This window comes from Bidens hawaiensis, unplaced genomic scaffold (assembly GCF_021521415.1).
Source record: "Bidens hawaiensis isolate Kalapana, Puna unplaced genomic scaffold, B.hawaiensis_p1.1 tig00011693_1, whole genome shotgun sequence".
NCBI lineage: Eukaryota > Viridiplantae > Streptophyta > Magnoliopsida > Asterales > Asteraceae > Bidens > Bidens hawaiensis.
In genome coordinates, this window is record NW_027491925.1 from 151,418 (window position 1) to 178,033 (window position 26,616).

The 26,616-nt window shown below is 35.4% G+C and overlaps 1 pseudogene across 1 annotated transcript; it reads left to right on the forward strand.

Annotated features, from left to right (window-relative positions):
* Positions 1–21,201: 21,201 nt before the first annotated feature.
* Positions 21,202–25,154, forward strand: LOC143538798 (mechanosensitive ion channel protein 5-like; annotated as a pseudogene). Its single transcript, XR_013136316.1, has 5 exons — positions 21,202–22,792; positions 22,879–23,002; positions 23,755–24,048; positions 24,382–24,584; positions 24,716–25,154. The product of XR_013136316.1 is annotated as a mechanosensitive ion channel protein 5-like (transcript).
* Positions 25,155–26,616: the final 1,462 nt, after the last annotated feature.

The following is a 26,616-nucleotide window of genomic DNA, read 5'->3' on the forward strand; positions in this document are numbered from 1 at the left end:
GTGATGGGAGTGGCTAGTGGAGGACTTGCGGATTTTTAGGAGTTATTGTTAGTTAGTTATTTTATTTTTCCTTTATAAATACTTGAGTTGTGATTAACCCTAGGACACACACGGTTCACTAGCTTTACTACTGCAGATTTTAGCTCACAAATTCTCTGTAATCTCACACACACTTAGCTCGTTTGTAATCGTTGATCAACAACTCCACAACACTTGTAACCACCCTTATTACCATTAATAAAGTTGACGGTGATAGTTTTCACCGTCCGGGGGTTTTTTGTGCCGGAGACCACGATAACCACATACTCATCAACCAAAGGTTACCTTGTTGATCATTGACTAAAGTAATTCGACCAAAGATTATCTTATTAATCCTTGACCGAAGTTATTTTACCAACGATTACCTTGATAAGTTTTGACCGAAGTAAGACTATCTTGGTTAAGGACTTTTTCCCTCGTGATCAAATCTTTGTGTTCACCAATATTACGCTTATGTACTCGTCGTTATCGAATTAGCACCTTACCTCACATAACAGATTTGGTTACTTGATCCTCAACAGATTTTTGTCCAAAACAATCATCACTAAGCAGCTGAGCTCCTTAACGAGTTCCTGCAGACGAAGCAACATTGCTGTCTGAGTTGCTTCTTTCGTTTCGGAACGGGACTTCTTTGGAATTGGGTTGTTAATGCTAGCTTTGGAAGACATGATTTAGAGAATGGGAAAGGTGTGCATTAACAGAAAGTGAAAATGGCTCTTTATAGCCAAATATGCATGTAGGCATAACCTCATGCCTGGACGAGGCATGACCCAAGCCTGCCTCACTGTTGTGTGCATTGATGGAAAAGCAACAGGTGCAGCACATATCAAGTAGCAGGATCTTCTAAAACATAAGACCAAGCCTATTCCTAGGCACCTTTGTCTTTTCTTTTCTTATTTATCTATTTATTTACTTATTATTATAATATTTATATATATAATTTTTTTTATAATACAAAAATTAAAATAACTAATTAGATTTATTTTTTTTGTATAATATGAAAATTAAAATAACTAATTAGATTGAATTTTTTATATAATATGAAAATTAAAATAACTAATTAGATTGATTTTTTTATATATATAATATGAAAATTAAAATAACTAATTAGATTTATTTTTTTTAATTTAAAATAACTACTTATAATTGCCTAGTTTTGATTTGGGTCTTGGCGAGACCCGAGCATTATTTATTCGTTTTTGGGATGGAGGTGAACAACCTCCAAAGTTAGCTCGACCGATCTGTCGAGATATTGTTTTAGGCGGTGGCCGTTAAACTTGAAATTGCTACCGTCATCATGTTCTACCTCCACGGTTCCGTACGGGAAGACTTTTCGGACCGTGTATGGACCCGACCACCGAGATTTCAACTTTCCGGGAAATAAACGCAACCTAGAGTTGTAAAGTAAAACACGATCACCCGTTTTGAATTCTTTATTTTCTTTCAAACGTTTATCATGTATCAACTTAGTGCGTTCCTTGTATATTGTGGAATTCGCATAAGCTTGATTTCTCAATTCCTCTAGCTCATGAATTTGCCTGAACCGAGTCTCACTCGCATCGACTAAGTCGTGATTAACGGCTTTCAACGCCCAGTAAGCTCGGTGTTCCAATTCCACAGGAAGATGACAAGCTTTTCCATAAATCAACCTAAATGGTGTGGTACCGATAAGAGTTTTATGAGCGGTCCGCAAAGCCCATAATGCGCCATCTAACTTTTCAGACCAAATCTTACGATTTTGTCCAACTGTTTTCTCAAGAACTCGCTTAATGCCCCGGTTAGTGACTTCAACTTGCCCACTGGTTTGCGGGTGGTATGGTGTTGAAAATCGGTGGTGGACACCATAGCGAGACAATGCCTTTTCCATCTGGGTATTGCAGAAATGTGTTCCACGGTCACTAATGAGTGCTTTTAGGACGCCAAAGCGCGAGAACAATTTTTTTAGGAATTTAACAACTACCCTAGCATCGTTGGTGGGTAAAGCCTGAGCTTCCACCCATTTTGAAACATAATCGACAGCAACTAGGATGTACCGATTTCCAAACGAAGTTGGGAATGGTCCCATAAAGTCAATCCCCCAAACATCGAAAACTTCACAAACTTGTATGCCCTTTTGAGGCATTTCATCTCGTGCAGAAATGATGCTTGCCCGTTGGCATGCATCATAAAATTTACAAGGTCATGAGCATCTCAAAAGATGGTAGGCAAGAAGAAACCGGCATTAAAAACCTTCTTCGCGGTGGATGTGACCCCATGATGTCCTCCCGTGGGTCCTTCATGACAATGTTGGAGGATTTTGGTTGCTTCATCTCCGAACACACATCGACGAACGACTTGATCGGCTCCGATATTGAACAAGTGTGGATCCTCCCAAAAATAATGTTTGACATCGGAAAAGAATTTTCTTCTTTGTTGATGTGTCAAACCTTTGATCATGACCCCACTTGCGAGATAGTTGGCAATGTCAGCAAACCATGGACATTCCTCTTCGTTTGTTTGGATATACATAAGAAGTTTGTGGGGGAAGTTGTCATTTATATGGAACCCCACTAATTCTTGTGAAGCTGGGCATTCCAAACGGGAGAGGTGGTCGGCTGCTACATTCTCGGCGCCTTTCTTATCTTTAATTTCAATATCGAATTCTTGAAGAAGCAGAATCCATCGGATTAATCGAGGTTTGGCATCTTGTTTGCTAAAAAGATATTTAATGGCTGCATGGTCTGTGTAGACAATGGTTTTGGAAAGGATAAGATAAGAACGAAACTTATCAAATGCAAATACTACCGCCAAAAGCTCCTTCTCGGTGGTGGTGTAGTTTTCTTGAGCATCATTGAGAGTTTTGCTGGCGTAGTAAATAGGATGAAAGTGCTTATCTTTCCTTTGGCCCAACACTGCCCCAACGGCAAAATCACTTGCATCATGAGTTCAAACGGAAGTGTCTAGTCCAGAGCTACCAGGATTGGGGCATCAACAAGCTTATCCTTTAAAAATTGAATGCTTTAAGACATTCCTCGGAGAACACAAAGGGAGCATCTTTTTTTAGAAGTTGTGTCATTGGCCGAGCTATTTTTGAAAAGTCTTTTACGAAGCGGCGATAAAAACCAGCATGTCCAAGAAAACTTCGAATCGATTTGACAGATGTAGGTGGCGGGAGCTTTGAAATGGTCTCGATTTTTGCTTTATCGACCTCAAGTCCTGCCTGGGATATCTTTTGTCCCAAGATAATGCCCTCTTTGACCATGAAGTGACATTTTTCCCAGTTCAATACAAGATTGGCTTCTTCACATCTTGTTAACATTCTTCTCAAATTATCAAGACAGTGATCAAAAGAATTTCCAAAAACAAAGAAATCATCCATGAATACTTCCATAGAGTCCTCGATCATGTCATGAAAAATAGCCACCATACAAAGTTGAAAAGTGGCTGAGGCATTACACAGTCCAAAGGGTATTCACCGGTAGGAAAATGTGCCATAAGGGCATGTGAATGTCGTTTTCTCCTGATCTTCAGGGGAGATAGGAATTTGGAAGTATCTAGAAAATCCATCAAGAAAACAATAATACATCTTCACGCTCAAGCATCTGATCAATGAAAGGAAGGGGGAAGTGATCTTTTCTTGTGGCGTCGTTCAGTTTGCGATAATCAATGCAAACTCTCCAGCCTATGACGGTTCTCATAGGAATTAATTCATTCTTATCATTTGTTACAACCATCATACCACCCTTTTTTGGTACCACCTATACTGGGCTTACCCAAGGGGAATCGGAGATTGGGTATATCAATCCAGCATCGAGCAACTTAAGGCCTTCTTTCTTTACAACGTCTTGCATGTTTGGATTGAGATGTATTTGATGCTGCACGACTGGTTTGAAGTCCTCTTCCATCAGGATTTTGTGAGTGCAAAATGATGGACTGATTCCTTTGATGTCCATGATTTTCCAAGCAATTGCTTTCTTGTGGAGTTTGAGAACTTCAAGCAATCTTTTCTTTTCCTCATTTGATAAACAGGAAGAGATGATGACTTGTAATTGAGATTCACCATCGAGAAAGACGTACTCGAGATGGGAGGGAAGTTCCTTAATTTCAAGAACTGGTGGGTCTTCAACTGAAGGTTTTGCCTTTGGTTCCAATTTGAGGTCAACGGTCTCGTACGCATCTTGGTATTCACTTGCCGCCTGATCCTCAGTGGATTGCTCCTCATGGAGGATGGCGTATGCCTTTTTCTCAACCAGCTGAGTGTTGCATGCTTCCTTTTCGATGGTTTCGCGAAGGTGACAACTCACTATAGACTCACACACGTCAATATAATAAACTGAATCACCAGTGTGTTGCGGGTGTTTCATGGATCTGCCTATATCGTATGTTACCTCCTCATCTTCAACCCTTAGTGTGAGTTTGCCTGTGCAAACATCAATGAGAGCCCTAGCTGTGGCTAGAAATGGTCTTCCTAAGATGAGGGGTACAGATTTGTCGTCGTCCATATCGAGGATTACAAAGTCTACCGGAAAAACAAATTTATCAATTTTGACTAACATGTTTTCAACTATGCCCCTAGGATACTTCACTGATCGATCGGCTAGCTGGATGCTCATGTGGGTTGGTTTTGGTTCTCCTAGTCCTAATTTAGAAAAAACCGCATAAGGCATCAAGTTAATGCTAGCTCCGAGATCAGCTAGGGCATTGCTGACAAATAAATCTCCTATCAAGCAAGGGATGGTAAAACTCCCTGATCGGTCTTCTTTGTCGGTAGCTTGTTTTGGAGGACAACAGAGCATTCTTCATTTAGAGTCACATGTGATAGCTCTTCCAACTTTCTCTTGTTTGTCAACACATCTTTCAAGAACTTTTTATATTTTGGCATTTGTGAGATGGCCTCGATGAAAGGAAGATTGATGTGTAATTGTTTAAAGAGTTCAAGAAATTTGCCATACTAGGCTTCCGTCTTTTCTTTCTTAAGATGGATTGGGTAAGGAATGGGTGGGACATATGGTTTTACTGGACTCTGATTTGTGCGGTACTTGATGGGACTTGCCGATCGTGCACCTTGTCTGGAATCTTAGTCTCATCATCAACTGGCTGTGATGGGAATACCACCTCTTGAGTGGTCTTGCCACTTCTTAATGTTATGGCATTAGCCTGAGCATTTGAGTTTGTTACTGTGTTGCTCAGAAGACCACTGGGTTGTCTATCAGAAAGCAACTGGGCTAGTTGACCCACTTGATTTTCGATGTTTTGTAAAGATTCCTTCTGATTCCTTAACTCTGCCTCATTCTTCTGGAACCTTTCTTCGGTTAATTTGTTTGAAGTTTCAGTACTGGCTAAGAGCCGTGTTAAAAGAATCTCCACAGTATCCCCATTGTTTGGGTTTTGACTGGTGCATGGCCCTTGGCTATGGTATTGAGGCTTTTGTTGGGCTGGACGAGTTTGGTTAAAAGGACATTTGTCAAACCCAAGCGGTGTTTGATTGTTTGCTCCATCCTTCCAACTGAAATTATGATGATTCCTCCAACCAGGGTTATATGTGTTCCCGAAGGTGTTGTTTTGTCGGCTCACGTAATCAACATCTTCGACCATCATGCTTTGCTGGCAATATTTCGTTTTGTGTTCACCCCCACAAGTGGCACACTTGGTCTTGGCTTTCACCAACTCTGTTTGTAGTTGCTCAAATTTCTTTGAGAGCGCTTCGAGTTGTGCAGTGACAAGAGTGTTGGAGTCAACTTGGTGCATACCCTTGTGTGATGGGGTTGATCGTGGTGGGTTGTACGCGAAGCTTTTCTTGGCTGCTTTCTCTAGAACCTCGAATGCTTCGTTAGGCGATTTGGTTTCGAGATCTCCACCGGCGATTTGATCAATTGCCTGCTTGTTTTGGCTGGATTGGACATCGAAGAATGTTTGAACTTGGAGCCATTTGTTCAACCCATGGTGTGGGCATCTTCTTAGCAAGCCCTTGTATCTCTCCCAGGCTGTGTGCAGCGACTCGTCTTCGTCGGTTCTGAATCCGGTGATGTTGGCTCGGTACTTTGTGGTTTTGTCTGGTGGAAAGTATTTCAGGAGGAACTGCTCTACCATCTGGTCCCAATTGGAAATTGTGCCAGATGGTAGTGACTCTAGCCGATCCAAGGCATGGCTTCCAAGGGAGAAGGGAAAAAGGCTTGAGCTTAATTTGGTCCTCAGAGCAGCTTTCAATTTTAAAAGTACTGCATATTCGTAAGAATCGAGAGATATGAGAAGGGATCTTCATCGAGAAGCCCATGGAATTGAATAGAATTTTCCACCATATGAATGATGTTGGATTTGATTTCAAATTTTACAGTGATTTCCGGTGGTGCTACGCCACTTCCATAACCTTCGAGGGTCGGCTTGCCGTATTGGTTCATGTTAGGTTCGTTTTCTGGCCCATTTTGTTCCGCCATGTTTTGTTCCGTTATGATTTCTTCGGTTATTACTTCCGCAAGGGCCTCATTTTCGATTGTCTCAGCTACTGCACGTGAACGGTTTCGTAACCTTTGGTGAAGGCGACATTCGGGTTCCGAAAGTGGTGAAACAAGCTCAGGTGCGGGCATGGTGGACATTCATTACTTAAGAAAATAAATAAAGAAACTAAACAGGTATAAGTGAACTACAAGTAAAGCGGAAATAAATAAACTAAAATGAACAAAATTTAATTTATATATGTATATATATTTTTTAACAATTATAAACAATGATTAAAATAAAAAAAACTTAGATTAGTATTAAAATTTTACCGTGTCCCCGGCAACGGCGCCAAAAACTTGATGTGGTGTGAGATATATATATTTTTATTAAGATTTATCACACTTTGTCGGGTTTTAAAAATGGTTTTCACCTAGACTTAACCACACATACAAAAGGCAAGTGTACTCTTCGTGTGGTAATATAGTAACGGCGAGAACCGGGTATCAATCCATGGATACGTAAATTTTAATATCAAACCTTTGCAAATATAATAACCGTGAGAAATGAGCTTAATTGATTTGTTTTTAAGATTAATTTTTAGAAAAAAAAAACTCGTAACAACAAATTAAAGCAAGTAACACGATAATGGAGATAAACAAGAATTAAGAAGCTATCACCTTAACTTAGAATCCACTTGACTCCTAATGATGGTAAACCTAAATGTATGATAAATTCACTATTTGGTTTTAAAAAGAATAGTTTCTAGTTATAGATAACCAATCAAATAATTTTTTGGAAAACATAGTATGAATTATACAAACTAATCACCTCAAATCATACTATAATGTAAGTGAACCTTTATGTTGAAATTTAAAGATATAGATTAACGTTCAGTTACGAAACTCAAATCTAACAACCGGTAGGAAATATTACATGAACAACACATAATCCACCTATGGTTGATTAAATTAAACTAAGTTCAAGTATTCCCTTGATTTATGAATTTTCAACCCAAGTGTAATATTAAAATAGTTGTGTTAACAAATTATTTATAATATTACTTAACAAGAATATCAATTCATAACAAATATTCAATCTTTTCAAATCTAAACATGAGGATATGTGTTTAACCAATTTTCATGTAACATACAAGAATTATTTTAACTATTTCTAGATTAAAAGTTAAAAAGTTGTATTAACAACATTTATAAATAAATGATATAATCAAGAGTCTTTCAACATAACAAGATGTACCATTTATAATTCTTGTATATTACTTTCAATTGTTTAAACATAATATTTCATCAAAAGATAACTAAGAATTAGTCATTACTTTAACATAAAATTATCATATATTAATTCCAACCATCAAAAGTTGTCAAGTTTCATCATGAGTTAAGATGATATAAAGAGTTTTAGCTCATGATAATTATAAAAGATACACCAAAATAGAAGAATATATAATTCATGTTTAATATTTAAGATAATCTAACCAAGAAACCAAGCTAGATAATTATGATGATGCTAAGACTTCTTCTTGATGTTGTATGAAGGTTCAAGAGCTTCTCTTTCTTTAATTATATGGATTATAAGAGTGAAAATGGGTGTGTTTTTCTCCAAAATTGTGCACACAAAATGAGCCACATGCATGGTCTTTATATAGGCTAAATGTGCACAAGGCATGACCCATGCTTATAAGGGGCATGACCCATGCTGGTCCCTTTGTAGTACACCACGTGCTCCTTGATGTACTATTTGGCATATAGCTAGGCATGGGGCATGTCTGGACTAGGCTTGGGCTGTGCTGGTCCCTCATCATTTAATGCGCATGAAACTGATTTATACTTCCTTGGCAGGCTTGATTGGCATGGGGCATGCCTGGGTGAGGCATGAACCTGTGTGTCTTCAAAAAGGGGGACAACCAACAGTGTACTTTATTTTGTCATCTTCTGAGGAGGCGTGGGGCATGTCTGCCTGAGACACGGCCCCATGCTTAGCTGATGTGTCTTCAGATGGAAATGGGGCATGCCTAGCTGAGGCTTGGCCCATGCTTAGCTGACAGACTTTCATTTTCCTTGATTTTTTCTTTGTTTTTCTTCATGTTTGGTTTTCTAAGCTCATTTTTCTTACAAAAACAAATAGAGGCTTATTAGATCTGATTCTCAATAATATTATCATGAAAATAACATGAATCGGGTATAAAATGATGCAATAAAGATGTATAAATAATTATACATCATACCCCACTCGTTCTAGAAAGAAGCAATCTCAAGGACGAGATTTATTTCAGGGTGGAGAGGATGTAACATCACGAAAATAACAGGTCAAAAATACCAGGTTCAAAAAGATAAAGGACCAAAAATGTCAAAATTTTGAACTTAAAATTTTTAAAAATGAAAAATCTGTCTCCGGGCCTTATCGCAATACGCGACGGCCTTAGACCAAACGTCATCGCGTATCGCGATGACGAGTTCTGACACGGTGACACGTGTCCAGCCACGTGTCACCACGTGGCACAAATCCATGACAATGTGACACGTGTCCTGCCACGTGTCACAACGTGGCACCGCGTCTGCCACGTGGCAAACCTACATGTGACTCATCATGCATGCATCGCGATACGCGATGGCATGATCAAGGACCATCCCGTATCGTGACGGGTCCCGGGAAAAGTCTATAAATAGCAACCCAGCTCATTCATTTTCACACACACAATTCTGACACTACTTTCTCTCTCTAGAATACACACACTCTCTCTCTAAAAAAATACCTCGATAAACATGTACCGACCACCTCGTTTTCCGTGACCATAAAACTCCGACATTATACCTCGTAATCCGTGTCATAAACCGACGATACACCAAAGTACTGACCACAATATATCGAAGTACGTGCCGACCCGAGACGACCTGACGTTCCACCCAAGACGAGCCGACGACCATCCTCGAAGTGCGTGCCGACCCAAGACGACCCCGAAGACCCGCCTCGAAGTGCGTGCCGACGAGACTTGAAGACCGGTGTGCCTCGATTTGCGTGCCAAGGAGGTGCTGATCAAAATTCTTGATACACGTGTCAACGTCGAAGTGTTGCCCGTGAGTTTAGAATAAAAATAAGCCAAACAAGGTAGGCATAATGCCCGAATAAAACATTAATAAAATAATGAAGGCTTAGACCCTAGTCAAGGGTGTGGTCTATAACTCAAAAATATACAAAAGAAATTATATAAAGAGAAAGATATAAATATAAGTTATATAACTGTTATTATAGATTTTAAATAATAATAAACAAAAGAAATAAATAAAATAATCTTTATTAATAAATAAAGATAAAAGTATTATTTAAAGATACTTTAAATAATAATAAGTAAATGAAAATATATATATATTGTTTATATTAATATAAACTAAAAGATATATATATATATATATATATATATATATATAAGTATACGTTTTAGAAATGTAGATTTTAGAAAAGAAAACATGACGGACTAAAGGTCCGAATATAAGAATAAGAAATATATGATTTGAACTATAGGTTCAAACATATTATAAAAGAAAAGGAAAATATAAAGTAGAAAATAGTTATAGTTGATAAAATTATTTAAGGTTATTATTATAAGTAAACGTACACGTTTCATAATGAAAAAGAAACGTATAAATTAAGAAAAAGGAAAACAAGTTAAAGTTTAACTTGAAAAATAAAAGAAAGAAATAATATTTTAAACTAAAGGTTTAAAATAAATAAAAGATGTTTTGAACTAAAGGTTCATAACGAAATTAAAATCGAGGTAAAGATTTTACAAAAGAGACTAGAGGTATTAAGCCGGATTGTATATCCGACTAACAAAAAGTTATACTCGTACTATAGGTGCGAGATAACAAAGAAAAAGGAAAGACCCTCAGACAGTGTATTGAAGCTGATCCAAAAGAAAAAGCTATACTCGTACTATAGGTGCGAGATAGTAACGGGAAAGACCCTCGAACGATGTATTGAAGCCGATCCAAATCGAAAAGGTGAATACGCCCCAAACTTTACAACTTGTTTTGAAATGAGTCAAACGTGTCATATGAAAAAGGTTTACATGGGACTACGTGTCTCTAAAACATTTATAAACAAAAGTAAGAGCCTATCCCTCAGGCTGTCGTGTACGTTTGTCTGGATCCTTACATATGTGGTAGTACGCGGTGTGCGCATCGCACCACACCTGGTCGTAGTACGCTTTTCTGCGGGGAGCACAACCATGTGTATACGAACGGTACTTAACTAAGTTGAACGTTGCGGTGTTTACTGGGGTACTTAGATAGAGACTTGAGTTTGTAAATAGTATTATAACTTTGTTATTCCTAAGCCAAGATGGGTCGAGGCTTGCGTAACCCTCGAGGGATAACAAAGTAAAAGAAAATATTTTTAGCGTCAGCGTATTCACCAGCATATCGCTAACGTATTTTCTAACATTTCAGGAAAAGTAAATTATCAAGAATTGGAGCCATTAATGAAGTGGATGTTCGCAAGGTAGAGATGGCTCATTGTTTTAATTATTAAAAAGATTATAAACAATATGATTTGCGAAATCAAACGAGGTTTATAAATAAAAACACTCGGATATTTATTTTCCGAAAAGTTTTTCAAATAAATTAAATATTATTACAAAATAAAGATTTATTAATAAAATGTTTTAAAAGATATATTAATAATTTATTACAAATAAGGCTTTATAAATAAATTAATATTTCAAACTATATTTTTAAAGACTTCCGCTGAACTCTTATACATTTACAAAACCGGTACCAACTGCTGGTCACATGCCTAGGCCATAAGTCGGGGTGTGACAGGTTGGTATCAGAGCCATCGATCTTAGCGAATTAGTATTCAGTTATACCTAGGCTTTGATCAAGTGATAGATAAAAAAAAAATTATTATTACAAGATTTTATAAGTTTAGTAAATGTTTAAAATTCTAAAATTTAAAAGATATATATATATATATATATATATATATATATATATATATATATATATATAAAGAATTTAGGATAAGATATGACGAGTACGGATAAGAAAGAAACATTATTACATCTAATCTATAAATATGGAAATAAGCCGACTATGGTCCGATTAAGAGAAACAATGCAACTTCCAACAGAAAAGGGAAAAAATACGAATTGAGCTTAACCCAAAATGTACTATATGAATAGTAAAAGGGTTAAAGTAAAAGAAAATTGTTTGAAAAAAGCAGAAGATAAATGTTTGAAAAATAGCAAAAACAAAAAATAAACAAAAAAAAATACTTGAAACATGATCAAGTAAAAATAAACCAATTAGTAAAGAAATATCCTAAAAATATATAAAAGAATCCTCATTCATTATGAATAAGTGAACATGGATTGTAAAGGATATAAAATAAGACGATACATTCGTCCAATTAGTAGCAACAAACCATTTCATAGTAGAAAATCTTGCGTAGTACAAGATATGTTTTGATTTTTATAAATAATTAAATATATCTATGAATTTTTGTACAAAGAAAAAAAATATAAAGAAACTTTCCCAAAGAAGTAAGAGGAATGTTTAATAAATATATGAAGACCCACAAAGAATAAAAACAATTGATTCATCCAATTGTAGTAATAGGATTTTCTAAATACCAACTCGTAATAGATAATCTTGCACAATACAAGATAGACTTTGATTTCCTTAAGTATTAAACCTATCAAGAATTGGAGCCATTCATGAAGTGGATGTTCACAAGATAGAGATGGCTCATTGTTTTAATTATTAAAAAGATTATAAACAATATGATTTGCGAAATCAAATGAGGTTTATAAATAAAAACACTCGGATATTTATTATCCGAAAAGTTTTTCAAATAAATTAAATATTATTACAAAATAAAGATTTATTAATAAAATGTTTTAAAAGATATATTAATAATTTATTACAAATAAGGCTTTATAAATAAATTAATATTTCAAAATATATTTTTAAAGACTTCCGCTGAACTCTGATGCATTTACAAAACCGGTACCAACTGCTGGTCACACGCCTAGGCCGTAAGTCGGGGTGTGACAGTGACCCAACCCCCGACCATTCACTCGGCCGAATGAACTCGCATATCCACTCCTTTGGTTGCTATCCCGGTCATATAATCGACCGAACAACAATCTTCCTTGATCTTCTTTTGTTTCCAAATCAAAACACGAGCAAATTTTTCAAATCCTTGATCAAAACAAAACTCGTTTAACCCGTAAAGAAGAAAGTATGAATTGAACCCGACTTTTACAAATCAATAACAATGATCAAATTATCTTGTTTAAAAAATTTAAAAAGTTCAAGTTGTTTAACCAAAAGGAAGAAAAATAAAAGCACCCAACATTTTTATATTTTTTTGTTTTCCCTATTGAACTCTTCGACGACCAAAAGTAGAATCAAAACCAAACCTCCTTTTTAACTTCTACAACCAAATAACCAATTAAAGAATTCTGGTTAAACACAACCTTCTTGAACCAAAAATGAACTTGGTTGTTTATTTTGTTTTTTAATTGCAGCGCACGAGAAAATTACCAAAAACCCCTTTTGGAATGTGGTCTGGAAAACCCCACTTGGTTCCCAAATAAAACCTCTTGTTCTCCCAATCACCGTTAATGGAAAAGAACAATTCCGTTTTCTTCCGGTAACCAAATCTCAGCCTGTCACCGAACCCTTGTCTTGATTGCCGACCCTTGCCTTGAATATTCGATCACAACTTGACCGACCCTCCTAATCGATCACGACTTTGATCGATGTCTCAAGTCTTCGATCACCTCCTTAACGATCACAACTTTCTGTAACAGCCCAACTACCACCGCACCATAATATTGTCTGCTTTGGCCGGGACGTACCACTATCGCCTCACGGATTTTCTTTTGGTTGCCCAGGTGGTCACCCATCCTCATACTACTCCCACCTAAGCACGCTTAACTGTGGAATTCTTCTCTCATCCACTACCATTAAGCACCCAAAACACATTATGATGGAGAAGATACCCACCTCCTTATAAAGAATGGTTAGTTCTCTTTCTCAACCGATGTGGGATGTCACAACCCCCCCCCCCCCCCTTAGGGGTCCAGCGTCCTCGCGGGACCTGACACCATCGGTCTGGCTCTGGCTTGGATACCAATTCAAGTCCCGTATCGATAATCAACACATGAATTAAACAAATAACTCTTGTTTATTAATCAGAAAAATATCACTCAAAAAAATTAATTACAAACCTCAAACCTTAACTCGGTTTGACCCTTGATGAACCCTAACTCGGTTACACCAACCTCACATTCTATAATGTCTAACCATGACTTGATTTATATAGACTAACCTAACTTGCTAGTCAAGACATCCTACTATACTATTAAAACAAATTAGTTTGCCTCCACATGGCTCTTTCCTATTTGACGATTTTCTTAACTTCTACTTCTCTATTTTTCTTACCAATAAAATAAATCAAAAATACTAATAATTAAAATACTTAACTAAAATAGTTATCTAACTATTATTGTAGTAATTATTATAGTAAATATATAATGCATTGAAAAATATCATCAATCAAATCAATAAAATTAATGAAAATGAAAAGTACTTTCTAAATTAGATAGTCAAAATGTAACTGACTTTTAAATAATAATATTACTTTGACTATTAATTTAAATTTAAATTGTTTTAATAGTATAATAGGATTTACTCTGCCAACTTAATTTTAAATGACATTCATGAAAATTATTTTCTTAACTTAAATAACTCTGTCAAGTTCTATATAATTTGTTGCAATTAATTAATGAAATATAGATTGTTTGACCCGTTGATATTTCCATAAATAAGCTTTCCTTAATACAATTTGTTAAGTCTTAATACATTCCCTTTAAATGTTTTCGTAAAAATTTTCTTCAAAATTATACTTTTGACCTTTTCATCATTGAGAAGTTACAAGAATGTAATAATGGTGTTTAATATCGTCCAAAAATAACTCATACAGTTTTGAACTATATAAATCACACGATTCAGTCATAAGTTATTCACACAGTAACATGAATTGAAAGTTTCTCTTGGCTGCAAGACTTCATCCTCCATGTACAAGTTACAACAAAGTCTGTATTTCTTTTATTCATTTTAAGTTTATAACTTATTTTATATACTTTATTACATTAATGTTGTATTTATATTTATTATTTTAATATTCAACTAATGACTGTAATTTCATTATATCATTTCACAATCAGGATAATGGAACAGCACAAGATTACCCTGTTGAATGATCTATATGTGATTAAAAAAAGATTGTTTTGAAGGTGCGTATTCTAAAGATTTGACATTTGAAGAACAAAATGTCTCTTGAATAAGTTATTTAAGTTTAATGTATAAAAGTAAATCGTATTCGATTTATTATTTTTTATGTACTAATTAATGTGATTGATTTTTTATCTGTTATTAACCTCGTAATAAAATACCATATTTATTGCAATTTGTAAGGTAATAATAGCTTGGTTTTAATCTTATTACATGTCATTATTTGGGGCAATTTGTTGTGGTGTATGGAAGATTTTAGAAAGGCATTTAAGAAACCAAACTTGTATGAGACACTTATAATCATTAACAATCCCCCGTCCCCTTTTCTCAAAATACACGTGGAACGGTTTTTACAATTAGTCATACTTTATTTACAAATTGTTTAGATATATATGAATATGGGAGGGTTCAAATGAAAACCACTCTCTAATTTAAAAACTATGAAAACCACCTCTTAACCAATCACATAATTTACACGCTATTTTTTATTTACCTAATTCAAAGGGTGTTTTCGTCCATTTGTACACAAATAATTATGGTATTTGAATACTTTTTACTAAATCCTAATTTGTCTCTTTGTAGTCTGAATTTTATTTGATCCAATTTTTCAATCCATTAAATTCTTCTAAACTACTGGAACTTGATTTTAGTTTACGTTCATCTTTTCTTTCTTTTTTCTTTTTGGTTAGCCTAAAACTATGATTTATCGCTAATCTTAAATATTAAAATACATAGTGCGATTTGGTTTTCTATGAAAAATTAAAATTTGTGAGTTATTTTTTTGGGTTGGAACAACTCAAGATTCGCAAGCCACTGTGTCCAACATATTTCCATTGATTTAAATTGTTGATTTTAGGTTCAATGCCATATTAATAAGTATGCATTGGTTAAAAAATTGATGGACAGTTTAATAATATGCATTGGGAAACAATATGCCAAGAAAGGTGGTTTTATTTAATTTGTTCAGTGAATTCAAATAGAGCACTCGGTACGTGCTTTTTAGATGTTAATTGTGTTGACGACAAAGTGAGTTGTAAATGAAGATAATTAATATAGTTCGTATACATATCAAGTAGGGTACATGTGTATTTTAGTAATATGTAAGAATAATGAGTTTCAATTGTTTTTATTTCCATTTTTTTATGAATAATGATACATATATGTAACCCAATAAATACATAGATGTATTGTTGAATTTACAATAACATCAATAAATATTTTGGTTATACATAATGTAAAATAAATAGTTTCTTTAATCTTAATTACAAATAAGTGAATTACTCATTTTCTTATTTTATTAACGTGTTCTACATAAATAGTTGAGATAAAGAAATAAATGAGAAATTTTAGAGATCAGTTAATTACGGCAGTTTCCAAATTAGTCCCCAATTTTCCCGTATTTTCTTACAAAAACACGTAATCTTTGCCTTAATTTCAAAAATACCATGTTTAATATCCATCATTGAATAACTAAGATCAATGGTCATGATGAGTTATATTGGTTTCAAGAAAACCATGGTTCTCAATTCCCCTATATGAACATTAATTCCTATTTACACTTTTCTAAATTTTTCACCCGTGTTGCACATGGGTACCTAACTTATTTTAGGATAACATGTTTTTAATTAGAATTTGGTTTTTTAACTTTGTCTTTTGTACTATAATTATCATTATGATGTTGTGTTCGTATCAAATTGAAAATTTTGAATCATAATGCCATTGCTAGGAGGTGCGTACCCCAAACCAACGAATCGTAATTGTAGATTCAGGATTAGAGTAATGAGAAGCTGGCCACTAAATATGTCATTGTTGAAGACAAATGATACAGCTATATTTGTTAGGTAATTAACTTAAATTGGTTATAGTTTTTTCGTTTACTTGTGTGTAGATTTTAGTTGTTTAAAACATATGAGCAATAGCTTGAAAAGTCATATCCCTACTAGGTAGATATGAATACTATAGATGAGAAAACCATATACGATAACATACCACTATTGATATAGATTTCTTATTTTCGAATAATGGAAGATTTAAATATCAAAGTTTACGCTTGTAATTTTTTGGCTAATGTTGCAAATTTCAGCCTAATATTTCTATAACGTATTTTGATTTTGAACTTTATGACGTCATATTTAGTTGGCGAAACTGATATATAGTTTTGTATACAGGCAACTGTTGGCTTAAGACAGTTAGGAATTGATGCATGACAGAATTCTCAAGCGGTAAATATCACACATTAAACATTTTGGTTGATCTAACAAATAAATTTGCAATATTATCCACATTTTAATTATTTAAATATGGGTGAATTTGTTACTGAAGACCAAAAGCAGCTTCAAATCTGATACTGATTGGGTGATTGTTATTGATGGTACTTACGAAGCTGCTTATCAATGGGTAATAACACGCTTACTTTTTGCAACTTTTGAAGTATGTAATATACCCGTTAAAAAGACTAGACAACAACACACGGAAACGGTTGGCGTGGTTGATCTAGGTGGCAGATCGGTACAAATGGCGTACACGCTCTTTGAGGCAGCAGCAGCAAAGGCTCCAATAACATCAAATTGGGAAGATACTTATGTGAAGGAAATTTCTCATGCTTATTGAAATGAATCACCTTTATGTTCACAGGTGACCAATTTCCTTTAAGCTAAAACACACAAAATGTCGAAGAGCTTTTCTATAGTTTTTATTAAATATTATAATTATTACATAGAAATGGTAAGTATGTGCATTTGTCGGTTTGGATCATCTTTATTCTTTGTTTGATGTGGCTTTTTTGACTTGACAAGTTTACTTTTATTTTCTTTATACATGTTGTTGATGTTCGTTCACATTCATGAACCATTAGTTTGTGCTATTAACAACAAACATAAACAAGCACGGACCAGAAAACCATGTTCGTTTAATTAGGTTGAAAAATATGTTGAACGTCAGCAAAAAAACATTATCTAAAAGAGGACGAGATAAGAATACCGCACCGTTACCGTAACAATCCGCTTAGACACTGGCAGAAATGTTTTGTAACACCCAATGGCCCGGTTTCTATCATAAAGACAAGACAAACTTTTTTACAAACTATTAGCAAAAAATATTTTTTATGTTTGAATCATGTTGCCGTCTCAAAAACATATTAAAAATATTTTGTCGTTTGAAATTATATGTATTTAATTGACGATTTTTATATTTTCACCTGTGTGGTACACGGGTCAATAACCTAGTTACCAAATATAATAAACCCTAATTGCAACCCTATAAACCCATTACATAATAATGAATCTCACGAGCCCAATAGGTCCAACCCCATCACCTACACAAAAAGGGCCTATTTAGTTGGAAATTATTTTCAACATTTGTTAGATTATGACTCTCTTTCATACAAAGCGGACTTTAATCAAGTCTTTAAGCACGTGACCTACTCTCAAGTAGCAACACACTCCAACGTTCGACATCCAACAGCTCAGCACATTATTACAAGAACTAGTGGATGCCCCGGCGCAACGTTTCAATCGGTTGCGTTTCCGGCTCGTATGCTTAAGTTACAATCGTGCATTATAGTACGCATTATAATAGTAACTGTTAGCATGTTTTTACAAAAGTCTCACCTATTTATATCTAGATTCATAAATAACACTTGCTTGCATATCATAGTTGCATCTTAGATTCACATTTACATACAAGGTTCCTTGCATCAACCAGCTACAAAAGCTATGCCAATCATATCTATTTTTGCAAAACCACTACCTGTTAGTACCTGTTGCTTGCTATTTTGTTTTAATAGGTAGTTGTTGACTATAAAAGCTTGGTTTGTTGAAACTGCAATCTTGGTTTTTTTACTTTTGGGTGGGATGCTAGTCCAAATATATGGACTTCTTTGTGTCACTTACACTTGTAATACTCGTAAGCGACTGCCCACGTTTTATTATGGCTTCCAACTATCCTCAATAAAAGGTCATTGCAAAATAAGCAACAGTTAATATTCAGAATCTATTTAACACTAATCGGTTTGCATCAGACAACGAAAACGCTAGTTTAACTCATCAATCTTACCTCTTTTTAGGCTTCTTAAATCTCAATCGAACACCTACATCTTCTTTATTAGATGACCCGTAGCTCCTAATTTTCACCCCTGCAAACAACCATAAATACGCATCAAAATAGCTTTTAACCTTTTACTTTCCTCTGGTACACAATTAACTAAACTTACCCAATTTTTCAGCCGGAAACCAACATCAAAATCATTCTGACATTCTTCCAAAACATTATAAGTATCGTTTAAAAGAATAATTATAATTGTCATTATTCGATAGGTTTTGAATTAGAGCAATTATTTCTCATTTTAGTTTTCGTAGTGTAATAAAATTAAAGAAGACAAAACAAATGAATCAGACAAAACATTTAGATTAACATATATCTGCTGATAGTTATTAGTCACTTAATTTATAAAAATAAACATAAAATTACAGAAAAACTTAGCGCCCAATAATGAGCCTCACTAATGTTCCATCCTTTGTATTCATTAAACTCATCAAGTGAAATTTCTTGCTAATTTATGAGCCAAAATAGGGGATAAATTCATACCATAATGTTCATCAGCAAGTAACCTTTTATCCCTCAAACTTTCCAGTAACTCATATTGTTCATTCATATTCTCTAATTACTTAAAAAGACATAGTTGACCACTAGATGAGAAAATTAGCATGATCTTAAAGCTATTGATATCTAATGCTAAATACATTATTAGTTATAATATCTGCAAGGTGTTTAATGAGATTTTGCAGCAACTGATATTGAATTTCCAAATCTCTGCTACAACAACTAAATCACGTCATGTGCCTATAACTAAATGATAAACAAAACCGAAGAATCTGATTTCAAATTGAATTTATACACAAAGATTACCGACGTAGAAAACAAACCTAATGCAAAAAAGAAGGAAGCAGTAGCACCACTACAATTGATTTCCTTTTTTAGAGCTCTATCCAAGTTGAAACGACGTGTGCCGGAGGCCCACATATATCAGCCGGTGGATCGTCGGAAGAGATGAACCCGTATTTTGTGATACTTTTATACATAGTGAAAGAACCACCTTCGTGGCACGTAGAATGTAGATACATATATAGAGAGTTGGAGACGTGCACTAATTTTCCATTGTACTGGAAACGCGACATCCTGACAAATTCAAAACTGTTGGTTGATTACTGGACGGACCATCAACACCTTTTGCATTCTCAACCCTAGTAGTTGACATTTGTCTAAATCAGACCATGTGTAGTCGTAAAGCTCCACATCCAGAGGTTATGCGTCACGTGGCGTCCAGTCAGAGTTATGGTTTTGTATAAAAAACAAGTGTAGTCATAAAGTTGGCATAACTTGGAGGGGGGCGGTGTTTCCAGAGTTATACCCTTGTGTTTTCAGCGTTGTATATAAAACGCTTGGAAATTTGGTTTCAACATAACGCAGGGGGGGGGGGGCGGTGTACCCCCCGCGTTATGGCTCAAAACGCAGGTGGCAAAGCCACCACTACACATGGTCTCAATCCCTTAATGAAAAAAGAGAACAAAAGGATAAGTTTAACATGAAATATAATGGATAAGTTTAACATCAAATAAACTATGTTTGATGCTCAGACGCATATTAACATCACATGTTACATATATATGCTACCTTAGTTGGCTTGCCTGGAAGTGCAAGATCAAAAGATAGGTCATAAATAAGTTTTATAAACAAAATTGTTATTATATAATTATTACATCAATAATTTACTATTTAAATAGTGGACAAGACATTGTTCATGTTCACTCAATAATTTGTTTATTGGATAAGCAAACGGTTTACAAACATAAATGAGCGAACACAAATGAACACATACGTACAATGTTTTATTTGATTTGGCTAATCGAGAATGGTTGGTGTCAATGGTTCTGTCCGACTACCAAGTTTGTGCTTGTATTTGTTTTCTTAACATTCATATTCATATGTTCATTTTACATATAAATTAATCACATAATACTCGTGTATACTTTTGTTTTATAGTTTATAATTTTGCTTATATCTACACAATACTTAGCAAAATCATTAAAAAGTAACAAAAGAATCCTTTAATGAACAAACAAACATTAATGAACATAAATGAACACATTATCAAATGTTCACACAATTGATCGATTTACGAACAGACGAACAATTCCATATCCATATCCAATCATTTATTAAACAAACTTTCCACTAAACAATTTACGAACAAACAAACAATTAACCAAGCATTTGTTTCGTTTATATCTGACGTAAAACACAAAAAGAATATTTGAAGAACTAAAGTTAAGGCCATAACTTTCAATTAATATTTTCAAAGAGGGTCAAAAGTGCATAGAGCCATAAAATTGAGGTGTTATCTCATTGGAACACAAAGCATATCTGACTCATCACCTGTCCACTGAATAAAGAAATAAAGAATAATTTAGATTCTTCAAATCTTGGACAAATCCAGAAACTAATTCAACAGCACATCACAACACCAACCACCGCTATGCCGTCGTTTCCCTCGCCGCCGGACTCCGGCGAACGTTCAAAACCAACCGGAAACTACACAAACGGCAATGTTGCAGTTTCTACTAGTAAAGAACCACCGTTACAACCATACCAACAAAACCCTAAAACTAATTCCACCAACGACGGCGATAACTTCGAGTTCGGAACCTCGCCGGAAAATTCACCGGAGTTGCCAAAATCACCGGCGAGTCCAAACAACTACGGCATACTCACGCCAAAAGAAGTCACGGTTTCATTTCACGAAGAAGTGGTTGAGCCGCAGCCACTCCGGCAACGGTCAAACGGCAGTGGCCGTACCTCCGGCAGCACCGCCGCCGGAGACGGCGGCGAGGTGGTGATTTGCTCTGCCAATGGTTCGTTTAATAGAAAGTCAAGCTTGATGATGACAAAGACAAAGTCAAGGTTAATGGATCCGCCGGAGTCCGGTAAGAATTCCGGCATGTTACCAAACTCCGGCGGCAGTGAAGTTGATGATGATGACCCGTTTCTTGACGATGACTTACCGGATGAGTATAAGCAGTTAAGGTGGAGTAAATTGACTATAATACAATTATTGAGTTTGATTTTGATTATTGCTGCTTTAATATGTACACTCACTATTCCTATTATGAAACATAAGTTGTTATTTGATCTTGAGTTATGGAAATGGGGGGTTATGGTTTTAGCTTTGATATGTGGGAGATTAGTTTCGGGTTGGTTGATTCGGGTTATCGTGTTCTTAATCGAACGGAATTTCGTCCTTCGAAAGCGTGTTTTGTATTTTGTTTACGGGTTGCGAAAATCGGTTCAGAATTGTGTTTGGTTGACGTTGGTTTTGATCGCGTGGCAGTGCATATTCAACCCGAGAGTCGAACGGGTGGTGAACGGGTCGGATGTTTTGTCTTATGTTACTAAAGTTTGGGTGTGTTTGTTGGTTGGTACGATCGTTTGGTGGTGAACGCATCAGCACGTTTTTTGATCGGATTCAGGAATCGTTGTTTAACCAGTATGTGATCGAGTCGCTTTCGGGGCCGCCGTTGGCTGAGATTCAAAACGAGCGGGAAGAAGAGGAGAGGGTTATAGAAGAGGTTCAAAAGCTTCAGAAGGCGGGGGGCTACTTTACCGCCCGATCTTAAGGCGAATGTGTTTAAGAAAAGCGGGAGGTTTATCAGGACTCCGAGAACAAATGCGAACACTCCCATGGCGGGTAAAAGTGGTAAGTTTTCGGAAGCGAATACGCCTAAAAAGGTTGATGAGGGGATTACCATTGATCACTTGCATAGGTTAAACCAGCAGAATATATCTGCTTGGAATATGAAACGGTTGATTAACATAGTTCGTACGGGTGTGTTATCGACTTTAGACGAGCAGTTGGAGGGTACTACAGGCGATGAGGATGAGACCGCGGTCCAGATCACAAATGAGAAGCAGGCGAAGGTTGCAGCCAAGAAAATATTTGTCAATGTTGCAAAACAAGGCTCCAAGTAAGTTCTAATCGATTTTACTTTCAATTTATGGGACCTGCTGTTCGTGTTTGTAGTCGTTTATGCTAATCGATTTGCTTGGGCAGGCGTATATATTTAGAGGATTTGATGCGTTTTCTGCGAGAGGATGAAGCTTTGAAGGCGATAAGACTCTTTGATGCAGACTGTGAAACGAAAGGAATCAGCAAAGGAGCTCTTAAAAATTGGGTGGTACGAATTAGGGGCGTGAATGGTCATATTGGGCTCAAAACCGATCCAGAAAATCAATTTTTGAGCTTTTGAAAACCGTTTGAGTTCGGTTTAGGTCTTTTTTATTTATCGATTGGGCTTAAAATTTCTTGGCAAAAAAAAAATAAAAATAAATAAATAAATTGGCCCCGAATATCGAATATTGGGGCTAAAACTTTTTATTAATTAATTATTAATTGATTATTCTACATTTGGGCTAAATTATTCGAGTTACGTTATTTTTAATGTTCTTACAAATTACATAGCATTCAAAACAAAAGTAAAGATACATAAATTCGGCCTGGTTCGGTTTTAGTTGCGCGCAACACTAAAACCGAACCAAAAATTCGGTTTTAACAAAAGCATAAAACCAAACCCTCGGTTTTTGTTTGGGTTCAGTTATTTCAGTTTGGATTTTTTTCGGTTTCAACTACGATATTTCAGTTCCCGATAGAGGTGGCAAAACTGGTGGGTCGTATGAGTCGGGTAACCAGTAGTGTTTGTTATCTTATTAATGATGATATTTCTGTATTTAACGATTAAAACACGCTTTGGGCTAATTTTGGCCCTGTTAAGCTAATTTTCTAATTTTACCTCTTTGAACCGTAAAGTATAATAAATTATAACCGTTCATGAGGAAAGGGTAGAAACTTGAAATGCTACCGCTAATTAGTTTTCTTTGGTAATGCGGTGTATGGGTTATTTAAAAAAATATTGTTTCTTGTTTCGTATAGGTTAATGTATTCCGAGAACGAAGAGCTCTTGCATTATCTCTTAATGACACAAAGACAGCCGTGAACAAACTCCATCAAATGTTGAACGTGGTTGTCGTGATATTATTAATCGTGGTCTGGCTTCTTATACTTAAAGTGGCAACTACACGGTTCTTTATATTTCTAAGCTCACAACTACTTTTGGTAGTATTCGTGTTTGGTAACACATGCAAGACGACATTTGAAGCCATTATTTTTTTGTTTGTGATGCATCCATTTGATGTCGGTGATCGTTGCGAAATCGACAGTATTCAGGTAAACATTTAAATTAAATATATATTTTACACATGACAATCTTGACTCATTTACTTGTGAACACATTGATTTTAGTTGTGTTTATCTTTAGCCGCTCAAATGGTTAAAAAAAATGCTAAAATGAAACATGTCAAAAGTTACTCAAAACTGTATTTGTAAATTAGATTATTATAGTTTTAATGTAGTACTTGTAATTATATTGAACATAGTAATCCTATCTTTACAAAGAAATAACAAAAAAAGCGTTTTGGGTCACCCCAACCCGACTTATTATATTTCAAAATGCGGACATGTTCTTGTTATGATTATAATTTTGCTGATGCAATATTGTAGATGATAGTAGAGGAGATGAATATATTAACTACGGTTTTCTTGAGGTATGATAACCAAAAGATTATATACCCGAATAGCTTCTTGGCCACGAAACCAATCGCCAACTATTACCGCAGCCCGGATATGGGAGACACCGTGGATTTATGTATACATGTATCAACACCAGTGGAAAAGGTTGCTCTAATGAAGGAAAGGATAACAAGGTATGTATACATACTCATGGCGGTTATGTGACTGCATAACCACCTGAGTTTCTCTCTCGCGTTATATCTGGTTAGCACTACATACATACGCGTGCAATATTAATTTGGCGAATGGTTTGTTGTGATTTCAGCTACATTGAGAACAAGAGTGATCACTGGTATCCCGCACCGCTAATTGTGCTGAGGGATGTTGAAGACATGAACCGGCTGAAGATATCTATATGGCTCTCCCACCGTATGAACTTCCAAGACATGGGTGAAAGATGGCAGCGTAGAGCGCTTTTAGTTGAAGAGATGATTAAAATATTTAGAGAGCTCGATATTGAATACCGTATGCTTCCTGTTGACCTCAATGTTCGTAACATGCCCACGTTGACCTCAAATCGACTTCCTTCGAACTGGACGGCTTGCACAAATTGACCATTCAGTTAGGTGTAGTTGCATTACATTTAGAAGTGGTAACTGATTATGAATCATCCTTTGTTAATTAGTAATCAAGAGAGAAGGATTTGAGATTTCCACTAGTAGGCATCAGGGCATGTGTTGTATTTTACTTTCGGACCGTGTGATGTGTAGAATCTGTTTAATAGTAACTGGTTAGTTGAATTAACAGCAATGTATGATGTACCTTCATATTAATGAACTGCTCCAGTTCATTTTACATATGCATTTTTTTTCTTCAAACACTATCACATAACTTAAAATCCAAGCACATATTTGTATCATGTTTTTTTATCTTCTTGATCTTAAGGCATCTTTTCATTAATTTTTTAGAATCTCGTATCATATTTTTTTAGTTTTATATTAATATTTTTCGTAACATCTCGCATATATTTTCATCTATATGCCACACATACAAATATACGATACTCCACCGAGTGTTCCAATTCTCACGTGAGGATTTCCCATATATACTTTAATACTAAGAACCAAACACGAGACATCAAACTACAATTGACTAGATGAATGGAGCAAACTGTCTGAGAATTTATTAAAACTTTGGGGCTCCAAGCAACTAAAAAAAGCCTTCTAAAATCATGTTTTTATTTATGTGATAAAAATAACTTCACAAATTTACCAATTGGGTTGTATTTACAGACCAAAGAAAAAAAAATAATTATACTAACCAAGTTACTAAAATTGCCCTGCTTGCGGTGCGCGCATATAATGTATATATGTAAAAAGTAAAATTACACTAATTTTGATGTTATTTTACTAATCTCGTGAAAATAACGTTAAAAGTGACGGAAGGTTAATTAGGCATCATGTAGTGGCGTTGATAGCCGAAAGACAAGGGTACATGCACCAATCAGTCGGCGTCCCGATGATTGAGTGCTTTGTGCCTTATGTCCAAGGCTTGATGCAAAACTACAATCGAGCCGGAGGTCTCACCGGAAGCAGCCTCTCTATCTCCATGGGGTAGAGATAAGGCTGTCTATATCTTACCCTCCTCAGACCCTACCATAGCTTTGCTATTAGTGGGATATACTGAGTACGATAATGATGATGATGAAGTTACTAAAATGAGAATTGAAGTATTGAACCCCATGTCATTTGGTTCTAAACTCTAGCACTCTTACGGTCTTACCATTAAAAATTTACAATTACATCACAAAATTATTTTGTATTATTTTATCTTGAAATAAAATTGTATATAAAATATATATAATTTTTTTTAAATAATTATAGACCTCCAAAGAGAGTGATCTTGGGTATGTTGCTCTTCACGACCCCCTATGGGCCGGGCCGGGAAGGGAGCATAATAACTAGCGCCGTCCAAACCACTTGTCGCTCGCTTGAAAATTGCTCGGAAAACGTTCGCTCATTTTTTTGCTCAATTGTAAACGAATTGCTCTACTTGGTTCGGTTCGGCTCGAATATTTTTAATATATTTTATATTTAATTATATATGAACAAATACATGTTCATTATATATAACTTCAAACTTCTTTCCCCTAAAAATCTACAACTTATTATACATTTGTCTAAAAACTACTATTTTCTTAAAAAATATATTAATTAGAGCTTTCAA